General features: G+C 49.0%; 1 protein-coding gene across 1 annotated transcript in view; it reads left to right on the top strand.

The window, feature by feature from the left end:
• Positions 1-326: 326 nt before the first annotated feature.
• Positions 327-20,632, top strand: part of ERMP1 (endoplasmic reticulum metallopeptidase 1) — a 79,528-nt gene continuing 59,222 nt past the window's right edge. Inside the window, exon 1 of the mRNA XM_089299295.1 lies at positions 327-465. The gene's annotated coding sequence lies outside the window, so the exon portion shown is untranslated. The remainder of the gene's footprint in view (positions 466-20,632) is intronic.

Genomic DNA, 20,632 nt, shown 5'->3' with positions numbered 1-20,632 from the left:
TATGATGTTCCCAGGGCATTTCTAAAGCCACTTTTACATTTAGCTGGATCTGAATGTTTATTTATGACCAACAGGAATAAGTTTACATGCAGCTGTGTAGCCTGGTGTCAGGCTGGTAAGTAGTAGTCACTCAATAAGTTACCGTGCCTCTCTGTACTGAGCATCAGCCATCCAGCAGGCCTTACTTGTTAGAGAATGAACATATTTCTTCATTAAAGCAAGAGGCTGTGGAAGGCTTTGAGGTAGTTATGTCAGTTAGGCAGCACATGTCAAGTGCAGATGCCTCCGTTTGCCTCTCTCCCCAGCCACAGCAGACATGGCAGACTGATCACAGGTGTTTCCTATCGAGCCTGCACGCAGCCCCAGAATCCTCTCGGCATAAGACGTGGCCTGTTTGCCATTTCTCCATCAGGAGATTAGAGCTTCTTTCTACTTTGTCTCGGGGTACGGCTGCATGGCTTCCAGGTAAGCCATTTAATTCCTCTGCACCTCTGTACATCTGTAACAGGAGGCTCATGGCTTCCCCGACTGTCCTACACAGCCCTTAGGGGGAGCTGGTTTGAAGGTTGAAATAAAGCCAGGGCCCTCCAAGACGGTAGCAAGCGTTCCCAGGATTCCTAACAGAGAAAGTAGTGTGCTTGCCTGGTTAGCACAGAGAAGAGCCAATACTGAAAGGACTTTCTTCTAAGGAGAAGGAAGACAGAGAAGGAAGCAAAGCGGGAGGACGCGGCTTGGCATCAGAGGCAGTGGGTTCGAGTCTCGCTTCTGCCTCTTGGCAGTTGGGGTTGGGTGGGGATGTGTTAGTAAGCTGGGCAGGACACGACTCCACCATCCAACAGGGCAGACCAAGTCCGCCTCGGGGGCCACTGAAAGTGTGGAGGGAGTTCATGCCTGCAAGAGGGCCGAGTGCATGGCCAGGCCCAAGTAGGGACTCAGTGGGCTCCATAGCTTCGAGCCGGCCGCATCTTCCACAGCACAGAGAACTGGGTTTTGCTCTTCTCCTCCATCTCCACAGTGCATGCCCACTTGACTGAGCAGGAAGTGTGTGTTGTGTCACTGAACGTTTCTATGACCTTCAGGCCCCCGCGAGGGGAGAGGACCACAGTGCATAACGAGATTGAGCTGCTCCCCAGCGCCCAACTTGCCCCCTAGTTCTAGCCCTTTTAGCTTGGAGTCTTGCAGGTATTTCTGCTTACAAGTCTGATTCTTCAGCTCTGGGGTGGGGCTTCCCTGAGCTTACAGGCAGCTGTGAGCAACGATGCGTGCAGGTGTGCCGGGCACAGGACAAGAGGCTGGGAGGCGTGAAAAGCACCGCTGAGGTTCCTATCAGTGAGCCAGGGGCTCTGGAATGTTCTGTCGGGCTCCTTTCTGCATGCCCAAGCCCTACTCATCCTTGTCGGGCCACCTCAACATCCTACCCTCCTGGGAGGCACTGTGGGGCTTCATCCCCCGCTGTCTCTTGCTGTACTGGTCAGCTCTGGGACTTGAGTTAGTCACATCTGTGTGCAGACAAGCCTTCACCTTTTGTTATTCTTACACCTCCGGTCTAGGCTCCAGGCACTGACCGCTGTGTCCTCTGTGTCACACTCTGTGCTGCCTCTAGACAACTCCCGTTGATCAACCCAGGGTCTGCTGCCCTGATCCCTGACCCCTGACAGGTGGATGCACCCTGTGAGCACAGGCACTTTGGCCACCTGCAGTGTGGTCCTTCGGTCCTCTGCCTTCTGCTTAGTCGGTCAGTTCTGCCGCGGTGGACTTGTCTGGGCTCCTGCTGTGTCCCAGGCATCTAAAGCCGGGACGAGAACGTGAGAGGTGCTCGCATGTCTGTCAGCTAACTGTAAGTTCTCCTTTCCAGACACTGAGCTCCTTGGGAATGGGGCCTGTAACTGCTAAGTTCTTGTACCCTCTGCTGCATTTATCACAGTGCATAGGCTAGTGCTAGGTGCTCAGTAAATAAATGCTGATGACTAATGAAGTGCATGTCTTGTGAGATGGACTGGTCTCAGTCAAGACTACAAAAGCAAGGGATGATGTGCTGAGTATCTTCTAGATCCCCCTGCTGCTGGCATGCTCTCTACGCATGCACACACTGCTTGGTATTCAGGAGGCTGACCCTTGAGAGACTGGCGTGACGAGTTGGTTTGCCCTCTGGTTGGATGCAATCCATGGAGTCACCAGTAGAGGGGGAGAGGAGAGTGAAGTCAAACTGTTGCTCCTCATTATTAGGGGATCCTGTATTTGCAAATTGGTCTACTTGCTAAAATCCATTTGTGACCTTGAAACCAATACTCGGGACACCTTTGTGGTCATTCACCGACATGTCGAGAAGAGAAATGTCACGTGATGTGCATGTGCCCCCTAGCTGCAACTGGACAAGGTGACACTCTGCCGCCCTGTTTCAGCTCTCACACTGAGAAATGTTCTTTGCATGGTCTATTTAGCGTCCTATTTTTCACACTTTGTGCTTTTCAACAGTGATTTTGATGTTGAAAATGGCCCCCAGGAGTAGGAATGAAATTAATGAAGTGCCACCTCAGGTTCCTAATCCCAAAAAGGCTGTGATGTGCTGTAGGGAGAAAATAAGGTGTGTTATGTGAGCTTCAGTCAAGCATGAGTTACAGTGAATTAGCATTATACATTAAGTAAGGTGCCGTAAAGCAGAAACACACGTGACACGGGTTGTGTATTCATAGGTGTGGGCATGTGACCAGAGACTCCCAGGGCCCTACCCTTGTACTTCGCTTAGGAGCAGTTGTTCAGTAATCACTAATTCAGCATTTACAGCAACTCTACGGAAGGTAACTACGGTGAACAGCAAGAATTGACTATTAATCCTGCAGGCTGGCTTCTACCTAATGGGTTGGCATTGGCTTGGCTCCATCTACAAGAGGCCACAGGTTCAAAGAGTGCGGCTTCTCCAGAGCTACAGCTGTTGTCTTGGGAGCTCCCTCTCCTCATTCCCTTAGGCCTCAGGATGGCGATAGGTACCCATCAATGTCAGCCTACATGCTGTATCCCCGCATCCTGCCCATACCTTTGTCAGTAGTCCCTTCCTTAAAGTCTTTTTTACCCCACTTTTAAATGTACCATCTGTTTCCTCCTCAGAATTCTGACTAATCCGGATAGTTTATGGAAAGTTCTAGCTGTTCTTTCTAGCACCTAGAAACAGACATAAGCATGGCCTCCTCTCCTCCCCCCGGCCCCAGTCAGCCTGACTGAAGGACACATTGTCCTAACTCTGGTGCAGTTCTGCTCTGCGTGGTCCCCTGACTCACAGCACAGTCATCCCTTGGGAGCTTGTTAGAAATGCAGATTGCTGGGGTAGGCATTTGCTCCTGAGTCAAAGACCCAGCTTGGGGCACTGGCATATAGTAGGAGTATGTGGATTTGAATCCCTGCTCTGCTTCCAGGTCAGCATTCTGCTAATGTGCACCCTGGGAGGCAGCAGGTGATAGCTCAAGTACTTGGGTCCCAACCACCCAAGAGAGAGACGGAATTCCTGGCTCCTGGCTTTGGTCTAATTCAGCCTTAGATGCTGTGGGTATTGGAGAGGGAACCAGCAGATGGAAGATAATCATTTCTCTTTCATCTCTACTTTCCAAAAATTAAAAAAAAAAAATGCAAATGGCTGGACATCTTAGATCATCTAAATCTGGAAATCTAGAGGCAAAGCCCTGGCATCTGTGTTTTCATAAGCCTTCCAGGTGACTTTTTTTTTTTTTTTAATTTTTTACAGGCAGAGTGGACAGTGAGAGAGAGAGACAGAGAGAAAGGTCTTCCTTTTGCCGTTGGTTCACCCTCCAATGGCCGCTGTGGCCGGCGCACCGCGCTAATCCAATGGCAGGAGCCAGGTACTTCTCCTGGTCTCCCATGGGGTGCAGGGCCCAAGGACTTGGGCCATCCTCCACTGCCTTCCCGGGCCACAGCAGAGAGCTGGACTGGAAGAGGAGCAACCGGGACAGAATCTGGTGCTCCGACCGGGACTAGAACCCGGTGTGCCGGCGCCGCAAGGCGGAGGATTAGCCTAGTGAGCCGCGGCATCGGCCCCAGGTGACTTTTTAAAAAATTTATTTGCTGGCCAGTGCTGCGGCTCACCCAGCTAGCCTGTCATTCATCAGTTGAATTCTTAGGCTCAGGTACTGAAGCTAAAGGTTAGAACAAAAGGTTTTTTCCCCTGCCCTTGTAGTAGAAAGAACTGACAAGTGTATAGCCCTGTAGCCTTGTCAGAGGAAAAGATGTTCATCTCACTTAAAAAAAACATGAAGTAGTATATTATCTGGATGAATGGAATCCCTTCTGTTGGTGGTATTTTTTTTTTTTTTTTTTTTTTGACAGGCAGAGTGGACAGTGAGAGAGAGAGACAGAGAGAAAGGTCTTCCTTTTGCCGCTGGTTCACCCTCCAATGGCCGCCGCTGCAGCCGGCGCACCGCGCTGATCCTGGCAGGAGCCAGGAGCCAGGTGCTTTTCCTGGTCTCCCATGGGGTGCAGGGCCCAAGCACCTGGGCCATCCTCCACTGCACTCCCTGGCCATAGCAGAGAGCTGGCCTGGAAGAGGGGCAACCGGGACAGAATCCGGCGCCCCAACCGGGACTAGAACCCGGTGTGCCGGCGCCGCAAGGTGGAGGATTAGCCTATTGAGCCACGGCGCCGGCTCGGTGGTATTAATTTTTCTATAGCTTCTGACTTCAAAAAGCTGATTTGAGACAGCTTATTGCAACGACTGCAAAATAAAAAGATCATGGAGATTTGCAGGTTCACTTAAAACAACTTAAAAACTTAAAACATCACTTAAAAATGATGGTTTTTTAAAAATTTGTTTGAGAGAATTCCCATAAACTCATTAACTCTCCAAATATGTGCAATGGCTGGTACTGGGCTGGGCCAAAGCCAGGAGCCTGGAATTCAATCAATTTTCTCGTGTTGGTGGCAGGAACCCACTTACTCGGGCCGTCACTACTGCCTCTCGAGATCTGCAATAGTAGAATGTGAGAGTCAGGAACTGAACCCAGGTACTCTGATGGAGGACACAGCATCTTATTTTAATGATTGTTATTTATTTTAAAAGCAGAGTTACAGTGGCAGAGGCAGAGAAGGAGAGTTTGAAGCCAGGAGCTCCTTCCTGGTCTCCCATGCCGGTGCAGGGGCCCATGGGCTTGGGACGTCTTCTGCTTTCCTAGGCCATAGCAAAGATCTGGATCAGAAGACGAACAGCTGGGACGTGAGCCAGCACCCATATGGGATGCCAGCGCCTCAGGCGGAGGCCTAGCCTTCTATGCCACAGTGCCCCGGGGACACAGGCGTCTTAATCACTAGGCTCAGTGCCTTGCCCTTGCTTGGCTTCTTAGCTGTTATGGTAGCGACCAGTGATTCAGGTGTTGAACATGAAAACTCACCTGAACATGAAAACTTACTTAGGCTAGAAATCTAAAGTAAAGGCTTAGGAAAACCTTAATGACTACTAGATTACCCTTAGGATTCTGTATTCTCTGTAATGTTCTTTGTATTTTAGGAGAAAGCACATTGACCACAGAAATTTAATATCTTACAGCTGAACATGAAGGTATGTTGCTGACAAATACAATGAGTGTCAACATCTCTATGACCTGAGATTCAGTTTTTACTTTGAAATTGGAGCTTCTTCAACTATAAGGTAAAAGAAAACTAAGTTGATGTTAAAAAATGCAAAATTTTTTTCTTAGCAAGAAAATTACTTCTTGCTCACTATGAAATCAAAATGTTACCCCATTTTTTGATAGACTATTTTGAGCTATTAGTTCAGTGATATTCTTGTGTAAATAATTTTGTAGATAATGTTATAACTTTCAAGTTCTTTGTCTTAAAATTTGTGCAAGCTGGGAAGGAGGAGGAGGAATGGAGAAGGAGAATGGCTTTCTTCCGTTTTCCTTTTTTCAATGACTCATAGGCACAAGCAGTACCTAGAACTGCAATTGCCAGGCCTGGGTATTTAACTCCTGCTGTCCCAGACTTAACAGTGGAAGGATTTTGATTAAGAATGAAAGCATGAGGCCGGCGCCGCGGCTCACTAGGCTAATCCTCCGCCTAGCTGCGCCGGCACACCGGGTTCTAGTCCCGGTTGGGGCGCCGGATTCTGTCCCGGTTGCCCCTCTTCCAGGCCAGCCCTCTGCTGTGGCCAGGGAGTGCAGTGGAGGATGGCCCAGGTGCTTGGGCCCCGCACCCCATGGGAGACCAGGAAAAGCACCTGGCTCCTGGCTCCTGCCATCGGATCAGCGCGGTGCACCGGCCGCAGCGCGCCGGCCGCGGCGGCCATTGGAGGGTGAACCAACGGCAAAGGAAGACCTTTCTCTCTGTCTCTCTCTCTCACTGTCCACTCTGCCTGTCAAAAAAATAAAAAAATTAAAAAAAAAAAAAGAATGAAAGCATGGAATGTTGTGACTGTAGAAGGATGTTTCTTTAAAATCCTTGGGACTCGGCTCTAAGAGGAGACTCGGCCTGGCCCCAGGCTTCAGTGCATGGCAGACCTCCTTGGAGAGGGTCCCCCTCTGTCAGGTGCACAGGATCCGCACGTCCTTGCCCCCGTTCACATCTATAGATCATCAAGGTGCACACACTTCCTCTCTCTAATGCATTGTCTTTTTCTCTGACCCAAGAGAAAGAAAAGCGTGTTGCTGGTAAGCCTTCACGTGGTGTAATTTATTCACTACAGCATGTCAGAGTAAACTAAAAACATTTAAAAAAACAGAAACAAATAAAAACGATGGCAGGAAAATGAGATGTAGCCGGTCATCCCCGAAATGTGTGCCCTCAGGGGCTGTAATTGCTGAAGCCTGAGCCTCTGCTGCCGGAGCTTCCTAGCAGACAGCAAAGAGAACAAGCAGATCGCCAGACTGTAGTGTCCACAGATGCCAAATGCCCTAGAGGCTTGGCTTGCGATCGGCACAGTGGAGACAGGGCTGAGTCACTAAAAGAGGGAGTAGTCAGGGGAGGTCCTGGGGCCGTTCCCTCCCCATTGGTTTGTGAATGAACTTGGCTGTTCCTAAACTCTGGGGTCCTCCAGGGAGGGGACGTGGCTCCTTGTTGGTTCTCTGAGCCCATAGCGAGGACGCAGGCAGAGGGCAGGGCTGGGACCGGGCTGCCGTATGCTCCGAAGCAGCAGGCCGTGGACTCTCTGAGCTGTACCTTCCATGCTCTGGTGCTGGTCGCTCATTGTCAAGTTGCTTGAGGAATAAACTGCTGCACCCTCTCCGAGGCTGTAAGGATCTCCAGTTAACTGCCAGCTGGGTGTGGGGCTCCACCAGGTGAGGGGCGAGGCCTATTCAATTTTGGATCCTTGGCACTTAGATCAATGCCTTGTGCATAGAGGATACTCAATTGAATGAAAAGGAGCTCAGATTTGGGAAAGCAAAGCTGAAAAGATTAAATGTGGCAATGAGTTACACATGTTTATTTGGAGGTAGTTGTGTGTGTGTGTGTGGTGGGGGGTGTATGTGTGTATGTATACGGGGGCAGGATGGAAATCCACAATCCTGGGCTTCTGTGTGTATTAATGTCATGTTTGCTTGTTTGGTTGTGTAAATAGCTTGGAGCATAGGTGGAAGAGAACACCTTGGCCTGGTTTCTATCTTGTGTCAAAATATGGGTGAGTTGATGTGATACACCCAGCAGATAGTTAAACTTAACCCCTGCCAACACCAAACGTGCCAAAGATGTGTTAGAACAGAAAAACTTAGTAGTATAACACGAGTGTCCCTGAAATCAACTTACTGCAGCAGTGTGGAGTTCATTAACCTGGCATAATAGGAGCATTTGGCAAAGCGTGGGTATCACTTGGTAATCCGAGTGTCCACAAATACCTCCCTCTCAGCAAACCGTGACCTTGTTGTTGTGAAAGGTCCAGTGAGTGCACACAAAGCGACATCAAGAGCGAGATGAGGAAGTGGCTGGGTGAGGAGTGGGGCCTTGGGTCTGCATCTGAGCTCTGGTCCTAGCTGAGGACTCGCCCTGTGCTTTGGAGCAGTTAGTCCTCCTCCCCAGAACCAGGTTTCTCCTCTGCAAAATGAGGGGCAGAGTGACTTTGTGTAGGGTTCCTTCTCTTGCCCACATGCCGCAGGTTCCTGCTTGTAAAGCTGAAGCTCAGAGGGCTTGTCTGTTCACTTCTCTGTTAGCTTGGAATCCCCCCATCTGGGTGTGAGCTGTATTAGTCCTTCTCTTCTGGGACCCCCCTGCGCTCAAGCTTGCACCCCTGTAAGCCAGCCCTTGGCCTTCACTCTTCTGAAAAGTCGGTAGTCAACCAGCCTCATCAGTAATTTACAACGCAAAAAGAAAGTCTTGACGTAGCTATTTTTTTTTTTTTTAAAACTCTACCTTTGAGAGGTAGAGTTACAGGGAGAGGGGGAGGGAGGGAAGGAGAGAGTGGAGAGAGAGATTGATCTGCCGTTTGCTGGTTTACTTTGCAATGGCCAGACCTGGGCCATGCTGAGGCCAGGGGCTTCCTCCAGTTCTCCCAGAGGGGTGGCAGAGGCCCAAATACTTGGGCCATCTTCTGCTGCTTTTCCCAGGCCATTGGCAAATAGCTGAATCAGAGGTGAAACTACCGAGACCCAAACAAGTCTCCAAATGGGTTGCTGGTGTCACAGGCCGTGGCTTAATCTGCACAACAAGACGGGCCGTGCAGACTTTTTTTTCTTTCTGCTACACCTTACATGAGGAGCTGTAATAGTTTCCTATGGCAATGTTAAGCCAATGAGTTTGTGGTCACTTCTTAACACAGGTGTATTAGGGGACAGGGTGGGAGATGAGACCTCTGAGATCCCCATCCTTGACTGTTGCAGGTCTAAGAGGCTGCCTTCCCCCCTTGTGGCCCTGCGTCCCCTCCACCTCCCTACCAGCATCTTGGCAGTGTCTCCCCTGGCTCTCTTGCCTGCAGCTTTCCCTTTTAAGTGCCTTGGGATTATACAGGATAATCTGTCCATCTCAGGGTTCTTAAATTAATCACATCTGAGAGTCCACTTTGCCAGGTGGGGACCACAGGCTCTGGCTCTGGGAGGTAGAGTATGACTCCGGGGGAGCCAGCACCCCTCGGCTCAGCTGCAAATCCCCCCTCAGCCACTCGCGGGCTGTGTCACCTTTGACCATCTCTCTGTGAGCCCAGGTTCTTTACTGATAAAACCGAGATATCTGTTCTACAGGGCCTGATTCGTTTGAGGATTAAGTAAGGGAATGTTGCTTAAACATGCTTCCTACCTGTCTACGCAACATGCGCTGTGAAAGAACCTTTGAAAGTTCATGGGAAAATGGAATTTGAGAAGTTTATTTTGACCCAAAATGTTTTGAGATTCACGCGTAGTTTTTCATAATATGCCTTCTGCGTGAATTTTGTGAAGATCGGCTCATCCGTGTGATTCGTAAGAGAAGGAGAACAATTGACGTTTTAATGAGAAGAAAATTCGGTCTGGAGCCAGTTTGCAGTCACCTGCACCTTGACTTCGCTGTGTACACAGTCCTGATCTTCAGCTCTGGGACTCAGATGTTGCAAATCCTTACCTTCAAAAGATACCCCCTTAATTCCTGAATGGATACCTTGTATGTTGGAGAGCTTTGTGTTGGAGAGCTTATTAGAAGAACCTGAAAAACCCATGTTTTCCAGCTAGAACAGTGAGTTAAACAGTACACTCGGTTCCCCAGAGTCCTTTGCCCACTTCCCCAGGGAGGTCTTGGTGCTGAGGGCTGCCCAGGGGTGTGAGTGCCTTGTGCTGGGCGTGTGCAGCTGAGAACACACGGCCTCTGGTGGGAGAGAGGCAGTCACACCCGCTGTGGGCTGTATCTCTGCTGCTCATCCACGTGGACTTTCCTAAATAAAGGGCCTCCTGTTGCATGTCAAACAGGAAAATCCACTCTTTCCTGCCCCAGAGTGTAAGTGAAATGTGAGCCAGCCCAGAATAGAAAACCAGGGTTTCCATCCGCAGGAACAAAGCCCTCATCCCCTCAGAGAGGAATCGTCATTCTGCCAAGACTGATGTGGAACGAGAGGGAGAGCCGTGCCTGTCTGTCCGTGGGACAATGACTGCAGCTGCAGGAGCCTGGCAGGCAGAGGCAATGATCCCACGCTTGCCGAGCCCTGGGGACGGGCAAGTTGCCATTACGCAGAGGGTGGTGCTTCGCAGGGCTACCGGGCAGGACCTCCCTGACCAAATCACGGGTTACATTTGCAAAGGGGTTGGCAGCGTTAGAAAGCCTCCCCATATCAACGTCACATAATTTCCAAGGGGAACCCTGTGAAATGGCTAAGGTAGGATTTATTATCTCTGATTTTACAGATCAGGGAATTGAGGCTCGGCGTCGACCTCCGTACGGTTACACAGCAAGTTAGTGGCTGAGTTGGGATGTGAGCCCAGATCTGTTGGCCACTGGGGAGCCTTGTTCTGCTTCCGGCTTCCTCGCTGGAAGACTGTCCCCTCTGTGCCCTTGACAGTGGCCCGCACGCACACTGTTCCGACTCTCCCTCCCCGTTCCTGGTCTTATCCCTAAGCTTCCCGAGATCCCAGAGACAGCTTCAGGCTTCGCAAAGAGTGGTTAGCCAGCGTTAAAGTGGCAGCACAGGCATCAGTGGGGAGTGTTAGAATCCGGCCAGGTTCCTCCCACCTCACTCCTCCACACCCAGACCTGGGGCAGCTCGTGCTCCAAGTTCAAGAAATGCTCATCGGCCCCGTGTGTCCAGCCAGGCCCACCTGCTCCTCCAAAGTGGCCACTTGTCTTCCCTGTGCGGAAGCTTGCTCAGGGAAGTGCTCAGGGAGCCCTCCATGAGGCCTCACGATCCCAGAAGAGGAAGTGGCTGACCCCAGTGTTTGCTCTCAGAGTGGGCCTACAACCACTCTTCAGCATAATCGGAGAACCAATTTGAGTTTTTCCCCTCCATTCAGAGAACCTGTGGCAGAAATAACAGATGTTTGGGGACAGGCAAAACAACCTGTAGCAGAAATAGCAGATGCCGGGAGACAGGCATTTGGTGCAGTGGTTAAGATGCCCACATCACCCTCAGAGTCCTTGAGTTTAACTCCCCATTCCGCTTCTGCCTCCCATCCCGCTTCCTGCTCATGTGTACCCTGGGAGGCAGAAGGTGATGACCCAAGTGACTGGGTGCCTGCTACTCATGTAGGATACCTGTACTGAGATCCAGGCTTCAGTCTCCTGGCTGCAGCTCAGGCATTTGGGGAACGAACCAGAGTGGGAGAGCTGTCTTTTTTTTTTTAAGAGTTTACTTTTGCTTCTGCTGGTGCACTCCCCAAATGGTCTCAAGCCAGGAGCTTTTTCTGGGTCTCCCACACAGGTTCAGGGGCCCAAGCCCTTGGGCCATCCTCCACTGCTGTCTCAGCCCATTGCAGAGAGCTGGATTGGAAGAGCAGCTGGGACATGTGCCCATATGGGATGCTGGTGCTGTGGGCGGAGGCTTGGCCCACTATGCCACAGCACAGTCCTCTCTGTCATCTCTTAAAATATTCAAGGATTGTCTTGTTTAAAAAGATGCTGACAGCAAAGGGAAGGGGAATAGGTAAGGAGAGAGATGATTCACCCATAGGCGAAAGAGCCCAGATCAGGAATTGATCGATCGAGGAATGTGTTTGAGAGAAGATAAATAACTAGAACAAGTTAGTCATTCTTTCCGTGTTCCTCATTCCTCCAAACTTTAAGAAATTCCCTTTTGAAGAACATGAATAGTTGTCAAATGCTCTCCCAGGTTAGGAACATTAAAGTTAAAAAGTAAGCAATGCTTTAAAAAAATGTTTTAAGCTACAACAAATGAAAGAACACTGAAGTCTGCCTAATGAAAACAAGAACAAAACACTGTGGGGCAGGTCGTGGGCTCAGAGTGTGGGTTGAAGTTTCAAAGGCTCTGCGCTGTTAACAGGGAGGGGTTGGCAAGGCTAGGGCGTGGGGGTGCATTTCCCTGTCCTGTGTTGTCAGGAAACACAGCTAAACTGGTAGGGGACTGGCCCACAGCCTGCACTGGAGTGGGGGTGGGGGAGCCACACATGCTTGGGCAGCGTCCTCCATGGTAGACCAGCTTGGCAGAGTGTGGCATGTGCGGATTTTTATCTCTGAAGCGGATGGTGGGTGTCCCTGGAAGAGCTGGGGTTGACATTAGCTGGAGACTTGACTGTTGATTGGGAATAGGTCTATGGTTTCCCAGAAGACAAAGTTAGAAAATCCAACCCCATCTTAAACAGTAGATGAGGAGGGGGCGGGTCCTGTGCCCAGGTCTCCCTGGAGGAGGTCCTTGCTGCATGACCCCGTGGCTCCTTGGAGGTCCTGGCAAGGTCAGCGGTAGAGATTTCTCTTCAGCTGCCAAGGTTGGATTTAATCTCCACTGCAGGGCAGCCAGCGGCCGTTCAGATCTGAGCCTGGGCAGGAAGGAAGCCTCGGGATTTAGGATGTCGGTGCTCTCCAGGACAGTGTGCCCCATTTTCAGGAAAAGCGTTTTTCCTTACCGTCTGAACTGGTGTGTAGGTTTGGTTGCCCTTTGCCTCCCTGAAATGCCATCCCAGTGTACAATGATGACCCCTGAAAATAAGAATCCACGCTTCCTGTATGGGTTGTGGACTGCAGGAATGCCTGCAGTTTTGTGAGGTTGTGGATTTTGTGTGGTCGTGGTTTTACTCTGGACCCAAGCACATGCTGCTGGTCCCTCCCTCCCTGCAGGACAGCTAAGAACAGTAAATACAGCTGCACATCTCCAGGCTTGGCTCAAAGTCTGGGAGGGCTGGGAAGGGCCAGTACTCTGCATTTTGGTTGCACAGCTCCAGTCTGTTCCATACTGGACGTGTTATAGGAGGGGGGTGAGAGGGAAGAATGCATTTCACAGCACTGTGCCGGAAGTCGTCTGCTCCAGGTCAGCGAAAGTGGCAGAGAGGGTCCTCCTGCTCATTCTGTGTCCCTGCAAAATAAGCAGAGCGGGGGCTAGAAATGGTGGGTGTGGGGGAGGCATTTCACAGGACTAACCTTTTACCTGGCAGGGAGAGAGGAAAGAGGTGTGGCTCGCTGTACTCTGGATCAGGATCAGTCCGGCACTGTCAACTTTCCCCAAGTCTGGAGATAAGAATCAAACGTGTAACCTGATTCTCCCTTGGAGAAATCCTTGACAACTCTGTCCTTGAGGACTCAGGGGTGGGAACTCCGAGGCTTCAGACAGGAAGCTTGTGGGTGGGATCCAGTTTGTAGACCTGTTTGGTTTGGCTCAGGCAGTGACCTTCTCTCTTTACATTTGTGTCCGATATTAAGAGCAGAAGGTTTCATGTAAATATCTGAATTCCTGCCTTTCCTTGAGGAAGCAGTCTGACCATGCTTTTCTACAGACCCAGGTTCCGCAGCACTGCAGTTAAAGAGCGGGGCTCGGGCTGCCATTCACCCCAGACCTCACCCTCCTAACAACCTTGACCTGACCCATTGTATTCTTTCATCTTATCTGCCCATATCAGGAAATGGTTTGTAGACACCCTGTTCTGTCCCCTAAGTAAATCACAGCTACCTTGCTGACAGAAGAGCACTTTTGGATACCAACAACAAATAGACAACAGCTTATTTGTCACCCAGACTTTGGGTTCTGAATTTCTTGATTTGGCCCTCCAGCCTTGTGGGAGTCCCTTAAGGTTTAACCTTAACCCCAGCTAGGTTATTAGAACCAAGGAGGATGCTGGGAGGAAAGTGTTTAACTTCAGGCAACAAAGCAAGCTTTCTTAAAGAATCAGCCCCTTTGCCTAAATTAAACTTGTTGATTTTCTCTTTAAAAAAACTAACAGCAGATTGGGGCCAGTGCTGTGGCTCATTTGGTTAATCCTCCGCCTGTGGTGCCGGCATCCCATATGGGCGCAGGTTCTAGTCCCGGTTGCTCCTCTTCCAGTCTAGCTCTCTGCTGTGGCCTGGGAAGGCAGTGGAGGATGGCCCAAGTGCTTGGGCCCTGCATCTGCATGGGAGACCAGGAGGAAGTGCCTGGCTCCTGGCTTCGGATCAGCACAGTGCCTGCCGTAACGGCCATTTGGGGAGTGAACCAACAGAAGGATGACTTTTCTCTCTCTCTCTCTCACTGCCTATAACTCTACCTGCCCCCCCACCCAAAAAAAAAAAAAAAAAAAACCACAACACCAAATTAGTACTTTGAATTATTATGGGATGTTGAAGACGATCTTGGTTCTTGTCTCACATGGAAGAAGTTCCAGGGACAGTGAGCAAAGCAAGATTTTAATGAGAAACCTCCTGCCTCAGCGGTCAGGAGGGGGACTCCCAGGAAGGAATTGTCTGGGGAAACCCAGTACTCGGTCTTTGATACCTCAGGGGGCTGGGATAACAGCCAATCAGATGCAAGAACAAAATCCATCAGAGGGCTGGATGTGTAATCTTGCCTAGTCTCAAAATAAAAAAACACCTAAAAGTTGTTACAGGCAGCCTCTGGGAAGACACAGGACTTTGCCCACTCTAGAAGGGAATCTGCCCCTTTTCCTCTTTCTGGCGGGGACCTGACCTGCCTCTGATGATAGCCTTTCAATGCCTCCCAGAATTGTAAGAGGCTACTGAAATTTGAGGCATTTGTTAACATTACCATGGTTTTTAGCAATAGCAGGGTAGAAAATTGCTTTACTGCAACGGATCCTGGGTAGTAAGTGATTCTACTTACTGCAGTTGAACTGAATAATATATAGTGAATACTTTTTTCATTGAGATGCAATTCACATGATAAAAATGGACCAGGGGCTGGTGTTGTGGCATAGCCAGTTAAGCTGCTGCCCAGGATGCCGGCCTTCCATATGAGCACCAGTTCAAGCCCTGGCTGCTCTGCTTCCAATCTAGTTTCCTACTAATGCACCTGGGAAGACAGTGAAAGAAGGCCCAAGTACTTTGTCCCCTGTCTCCGTGGGAGTTTTGGGCTCCTGCCTCGGGCCTGGCCTGGCCCTGGACCTGGCCCTGGCGGGAGTGAACTGGCACATAGAAGACCTCTCCTTCTCCATCACTCTGCCTTTTAATTTTTTTTTAAATTAGCCATTTAAAAAGTGAACAGGTTAGTGGCATTGAGTACACTTCAGTGCTGTGCAAGCCACTACTTACGTCTAGTATCAGAACATTTCCATCATCCCAAAATGAAACCCCGTACCTGTTAAGCAGTTAATTCCATTCTCCCTCCCAGTCCCTGCCTCCCCACTACACCATCAGCCCATGGTAACCCCCAAGCTGTCTGCGGTCTATGGATTAACCACTTCCGGATATTTCATACCAACAGAACCAGATAATATGGAGGCTTTTGTATCTGACTACTTTCACTGAGCATGGTATTCTCACTTCTCATCCCTGTTGTGGGCTGTATCAGTACGTCATTCCTGTTTAGGACTGAATACATGTTTTATTGCAGAAAATATAGGGGTGGGCGTTTGGCACACGGCCTTAAGACACCTGTTGCGATGTCCACATCCCACATCTGCATGTCTGCATCCAAGTCCAGGGCAGAGCCTGGGATTCTGCTTCCTCCTAATGCGCACACTGGGAGGCAGAAGGTGATGACTCTAGTACTTGGGTCCTTCCATACAAGTGGAGACCCACACCAGATCTGGATTCCTAGCTTTGACTGGGCCCAGCCCCAGCTGTGGGGGGAATTTGGGGAGTGAACCAGAGGATGGTAGACCTCTCTCTCTACCTTTCCAAATAAAAAAATGATAAAAGAACTTGCTCTTTGTACTTCTGGCTTTATGTCCTTTGATTGCTGCTATGCCAAGAGAAACTAAGACGTCAGAGGTAAAAACATTTTTTACAAGCTCTCCCCGGAAGAAGCTAGTAAGAGATACATCTCTGTGAGTGGGCAGAGCAGAGCAGCGACAAACACTTAAACATTGTCCCTCAGGTGTGTGTTGCAAGCTGCCTTTCAACAACTTGAAATCAAGTTGCTATAATACAGTCCAGTGTTCTCTGTTTGCACCCAACCAGCCAACTGCAGAAGAGTGATGGGATTTGGAAGACAATTTCCGTCCTATCTCCTAATGCCATGCGGAGGGAGGTGCCAGCCGCAGAAGAGCAGCACGTGTTGAGCTCTTCCAAGTATCCTGGCTTGGGCCATCCTGATAGCCATACGAACCCCATCCCTCAGATGTGGAAGCTGAGTAATTCACAGAGGTCACAGGGCAGGTTAGCAATGGAGCAGTGCACCCCGAGGCGGCTTGAGTGTGGAGCCCCAGCTCTGACAGATGGCGTCATTCGGCCTCTTCCATCCTGTTTACCTATGTGGTACGGTGCTACGCAGCTCTTCTGGTCGTTGAGGCCTGGAGGGGGAGTGGGGAAGGCAGGCAGGAGAGATGGCAATGCCTATTCCTTCTTGGACATGTGGACCAGACGTGGAAGGCACTTGGCAGTTGACTGTGTTCATTGTATTAGCTTCTTGTCACAGTAATAAAATACGGGAGGCGACTAGATTGACAAAGCGAAGAGGTTTATCTTGGCTCTCGGTCCTGGAGGTTCATAGTACAAGATTGGATGGGCCCTGCTGGTTCAGCTTCCAGAGAGTTACCAGTAAAGTAGCACAGAGCATGTGTGTCTGAGTCTATGTGGTCTCTTAGAAGTTAGCAAGATCCAATTCTGGGGCTCTGCCTTGATGGCTCAGCCAGAACTCTTCTAGTCCTATAGGCCCCGCCTCCAAACAACTTGGATTAAGTCCCACCCTCTTAGTACCATTAATTTATAACTTTGGGGTTTAAAGTACCACATGAGCTCAAAAGCCGAATCGTATTCAAATTCCAGCATTGGTGTGTGCAGGAGTCACAGGTCACAGAACCATATCCAAGAATCGGGTGTGGTAGATGGGTTGGACACAGGGAGATTTTTTTTTTAAACGGGTCCCCAGGTGATTGTGTTATGTGGTTCCCTCTGAGAGATTTGTCATTTTCATACAAAAATCCATTGTTGTCTCTTTTCTCCTTTGGGCATCTTGGAAAAACAGCAGCTGCAGAGGCTATTTTTGGGCCAGCAAGGACCCAAAGAAGGTCATGGCAGCTTGCAGGACAAGTGAAACTGACTCAGGATAGAGCTTGTGAGAAAGGTTCGTGGGCTGCAGGAGCAGGCTGCTCCTCGAGTGGGTCTCGGGGAGAGATGGGGTCTCTGAGCGTATATACCTCTTCGTGGGGGCTCTGGCAACGTGCACACTCATTAATGTTTCAGTGGACTAAAACACCCGAGCTTCCGCATGGAGCAAATCCACACTAGTCAGCTCCTCGCGGCCCCACACTGCTGAGTCATCCCTCTGTCTTAACTCACCTGCCCCCTCAGCTCAGTGGAGAAATGCAAACAAAGCTCTGGGTGCCTGACCTCAAATATCCCTAGAGACACTCAGGTGCCTGTGTTCTTCTTCTCCAATGCAAGAAATGTGCTGTGAAGGGAGGGCAAGAAAATTCAAGATGCAAGGCCATTTAGAAGTACATGCATCGATTCTTTGCCCACCCCACAGGCTGACTTTAAAGATAGATCGCTGACAGTCCTCCCCCTAGTTTTGTTTTGGTTCAGCAGTTAATGAATTCCTAAGTCTTTTTGCTTAAAGATTTGTTTTATGTAAAAGGCAGAGTTACAGAGAGAGAGAAATGTTCGAACCACTGGTTCACTGCTCTAATGGCTGCAATGACCAGGGCTGTGGCTGGCCAGGTTGAGGTCAGGTGGTGCAAGGGGCCACGTACTTGGGCCTTGTGCTGCTGCTTTCCCAGGCACACTATCAGGGAGCTGGATCAGAAGTGGAGTGGCCGGGACAACATGAATGAGATGCTGGCATCACAGGAGGTGGCTAAACCTGCTGTGCCACAGCTTTGCCCTAAACTTTTTGGTCTATAAATGTGCTTGAGGAACATGGGCCAGAAAAATTTAATTTTTGAAAAAAGTTCTGCTTTTATTGCAAAAGCAGAGACGCACAGAAATCATCAACCTGCTAGTTCGTTCTGCAGGTGTTTATGATAGGAGGTGAGAATTCAGTACAGGATTCCCATATGGATTCCAGGAACCCAATAACCTGAGCCATTGCCCAGTGGAGAAATGCAAGCACAGCCCTGGGTGCATGACCTCAAATAAATCCCTCCCAGGGTCTGCATTAGCAGGAAGCTGGAGTCAGGAGCTGGACCCTGGCTCTGAACCCTGACACTCTGATGTGGGATGTGAGTGTCTTAATGGTGTCTTAACTGCCAGGCCAGATGCTCGCCCTAGCTCTGTGGCTCAGAAAGGGCACATTGAAGTCAGGATAGGAAAGGTGGAAAATAGAGGAATGAGTGAACAGGAAGAAACATCACCAAGAGATAACTGCTGTTCCTGTTTTAGAGTATTTCCTTTCATGTATTTGTGCACACAATATATTCTATGATTCACCTTGGTATCTTTATTTCTTTATCTCAAAGTTTATAATGTGAACATTTCTCCCACAATATTACACATATCTTGGTAGTGTTGTATTTAGTACTACATGATGTTTCCAAACTCAATCTACTATAATTTTTAAAAAAAAAAAGGCTTATTTATTTGAAAGGCAGAGCAACAGAGAGAAAGGGAAACAGATCTTCTATCCACTGGTTCACTCCCCAGATGGCAGCAACAGCCAGGGCAGAGGCAGGTTGAAGCCAGGAGCCCCAAATCTCTATCCTGGTCTCCCACATGGGTGGCAGGGACCCAGGTACTTAGGCCATCTTCTGCTGCTTTCCCAGACTCGGTAGCAGAAAACTGGATTGGATTCAGAGCAGCCAGGGTTCGAACCAACACTGATATGGGATTCCGTCACACGTGGCTACTTCACCTGCTGCACCACAGCGCTGGCCCCTGTACTCGATTTAACCTTTCCTTTATTATGTGCCAAAGTAGTTTCTACAAACATGGTTTTTATGGATGAGCATTGTTTTGCATTTTTTATTAATCACATCTCTGATAGATTGCTACATATGAAATTACATGAAAAGTTGTGAAATCGAGTCTCCTAATACATCCTGCATCATTGCTTTCCACATAGTCGTTCCAATATGTATCCTACCAACCTTTATGAAGGGTCTACCAAGTTTTAAACTTCAACCTTTCCAGAAGTGTATAATGTAAAATAAAAATGACTTTCAATACGATGAGTTAACTATGGCTCACATTTTCACCTGTATTCCTTTTATATTAAGGATGAATGGTTTGTATATTTTTCTGTTGAGGCATTGGTATTTTTCTTTAAAATACTTTTAATTTTTTTATATTTGACATAAAAAAGATCTTTCATCTGCTGGTTCAATCCCCAAATGCCCACAGCAGCTGGCGGGGTTGGATTAGGCCCAGTCTAGGAGACTGGAAGTGAATCTGGGTTTCCCAGGAGAGTGGTCGGGACCCAAGTACTTGAGCCATCGCTGCTGCCACTCGGAATGAACATGAGCAGGAAGTTGGAGCAGAAGTAGAACAGCCAGGACTTGAACCAAGTACTCTGATTCAGGAAGTGGGTGTCCTGAGCAGCTGTGCTAAACACCCATCCTGATTTTTATACCTCAACACAAGCACACACCCATACAAACATAGAGAGAATGCGTTATTCTCTTGTTTTTTAAATTTGTTGAAAATCATGTACCAAGTTTCTCTTTGACTTTTTAGTGTGTGTGTGTGTGTGTGTGTGTGAGTGACAGGCTTCTTTTCTTTTACTGGAGAGGGAGAGGGAGAGAGAATATCCATCTGCTAGTTCACCCCTCACAGGTCTGCAGCTGTAATTCCCAGGCTGAAGCTGGGAGCTAGGACTCGATCCAGGTCTTCCACGTGGTAACTGAGCCATCACTTGCTGCCTTCTAGGGTGCACAGGAGCAGGAACCTGAGACTGGGAGCAATGCCAGTACTCAAAAACCTTTGAACCTGAGTGCTCTGTCATAGAACATGGTGTCTTAACCTCTAGGCCAAATGATTGTCCCATTAGTTTTGAAATATAGAAGTTGTCAGTTTTGTGTGGTGAATATGTGATTTCCACTTCTCTTTAAAAAGTTGTTTTTTAACTTGGAAGGCATGGATGGAGACAGAGTGGGTGAGAGCGCGCACACGAGAGAGAGAAAGAGAGAGAGGAACTTAACCTGGTCTCCCACGTAGGAAGTAGGAACCAGATCAGTGAAGGCATCACCAGTATCTTCCAAAGTCTACATGGCAGGAAGCTGGAGTGATTTATGTATTTGGAAGGCAGAGTTACAGAGAAGCAGAGGCAGAGAGAGAAGTGTTCCCTCTGCTGGTTCACTCCCAAAATGGTCGCAATGACTGGAGCTGGGCCAATCCAAAGCCAGGAGCTTCTTCTGGGTCTTCTACACGGGTGCAGAGGCCCAAACACTTGGGCCATCTTCCACTGCATTCCCAGGCCACAGCAGAGAGCTGGATCAGAAGAGGAGCAGCCTGGATAGAAGCTGGCACCCATATGGGATGCTGGCACTGCAGGCAGCAGCTTTATCCACTATACCATAGCACTAGCCCTGTCCTTGTCTATTTTGAGTCTTAATTATTAAAATTATTCAATTATAGTCACATTTTTTGGGTACTCATTAAACAGTTTGTATTTGATTATGAATTTCTCTCGACTTTTTTTATGTGTAATATGGTGTTAGGGTCCAAAGAAACAATTTTCTCAATTTCATTTCTTTCCAGAAGAATTCACTGGGGC

This window comes from Oryctolagus cuniculus, chromosome 1 (genome assembly GCF_051225735.1).
Source record: "Oryctolagus cuniculus isolate XC-2025 breed Fujian yellow rabbit chromosome 1, ASM5122573v1, whole genome shotgun sequence".
Lineage (NCBI taxonomy): Eukaryota > Metazoa > Chordata > Mammalia > Lagomorpha > Leporidae > Oryctolagus > Oryctolagus cuniculus.
This window is presented reverse-complemented; position numbering and strand designations above follow the sequence as displayed.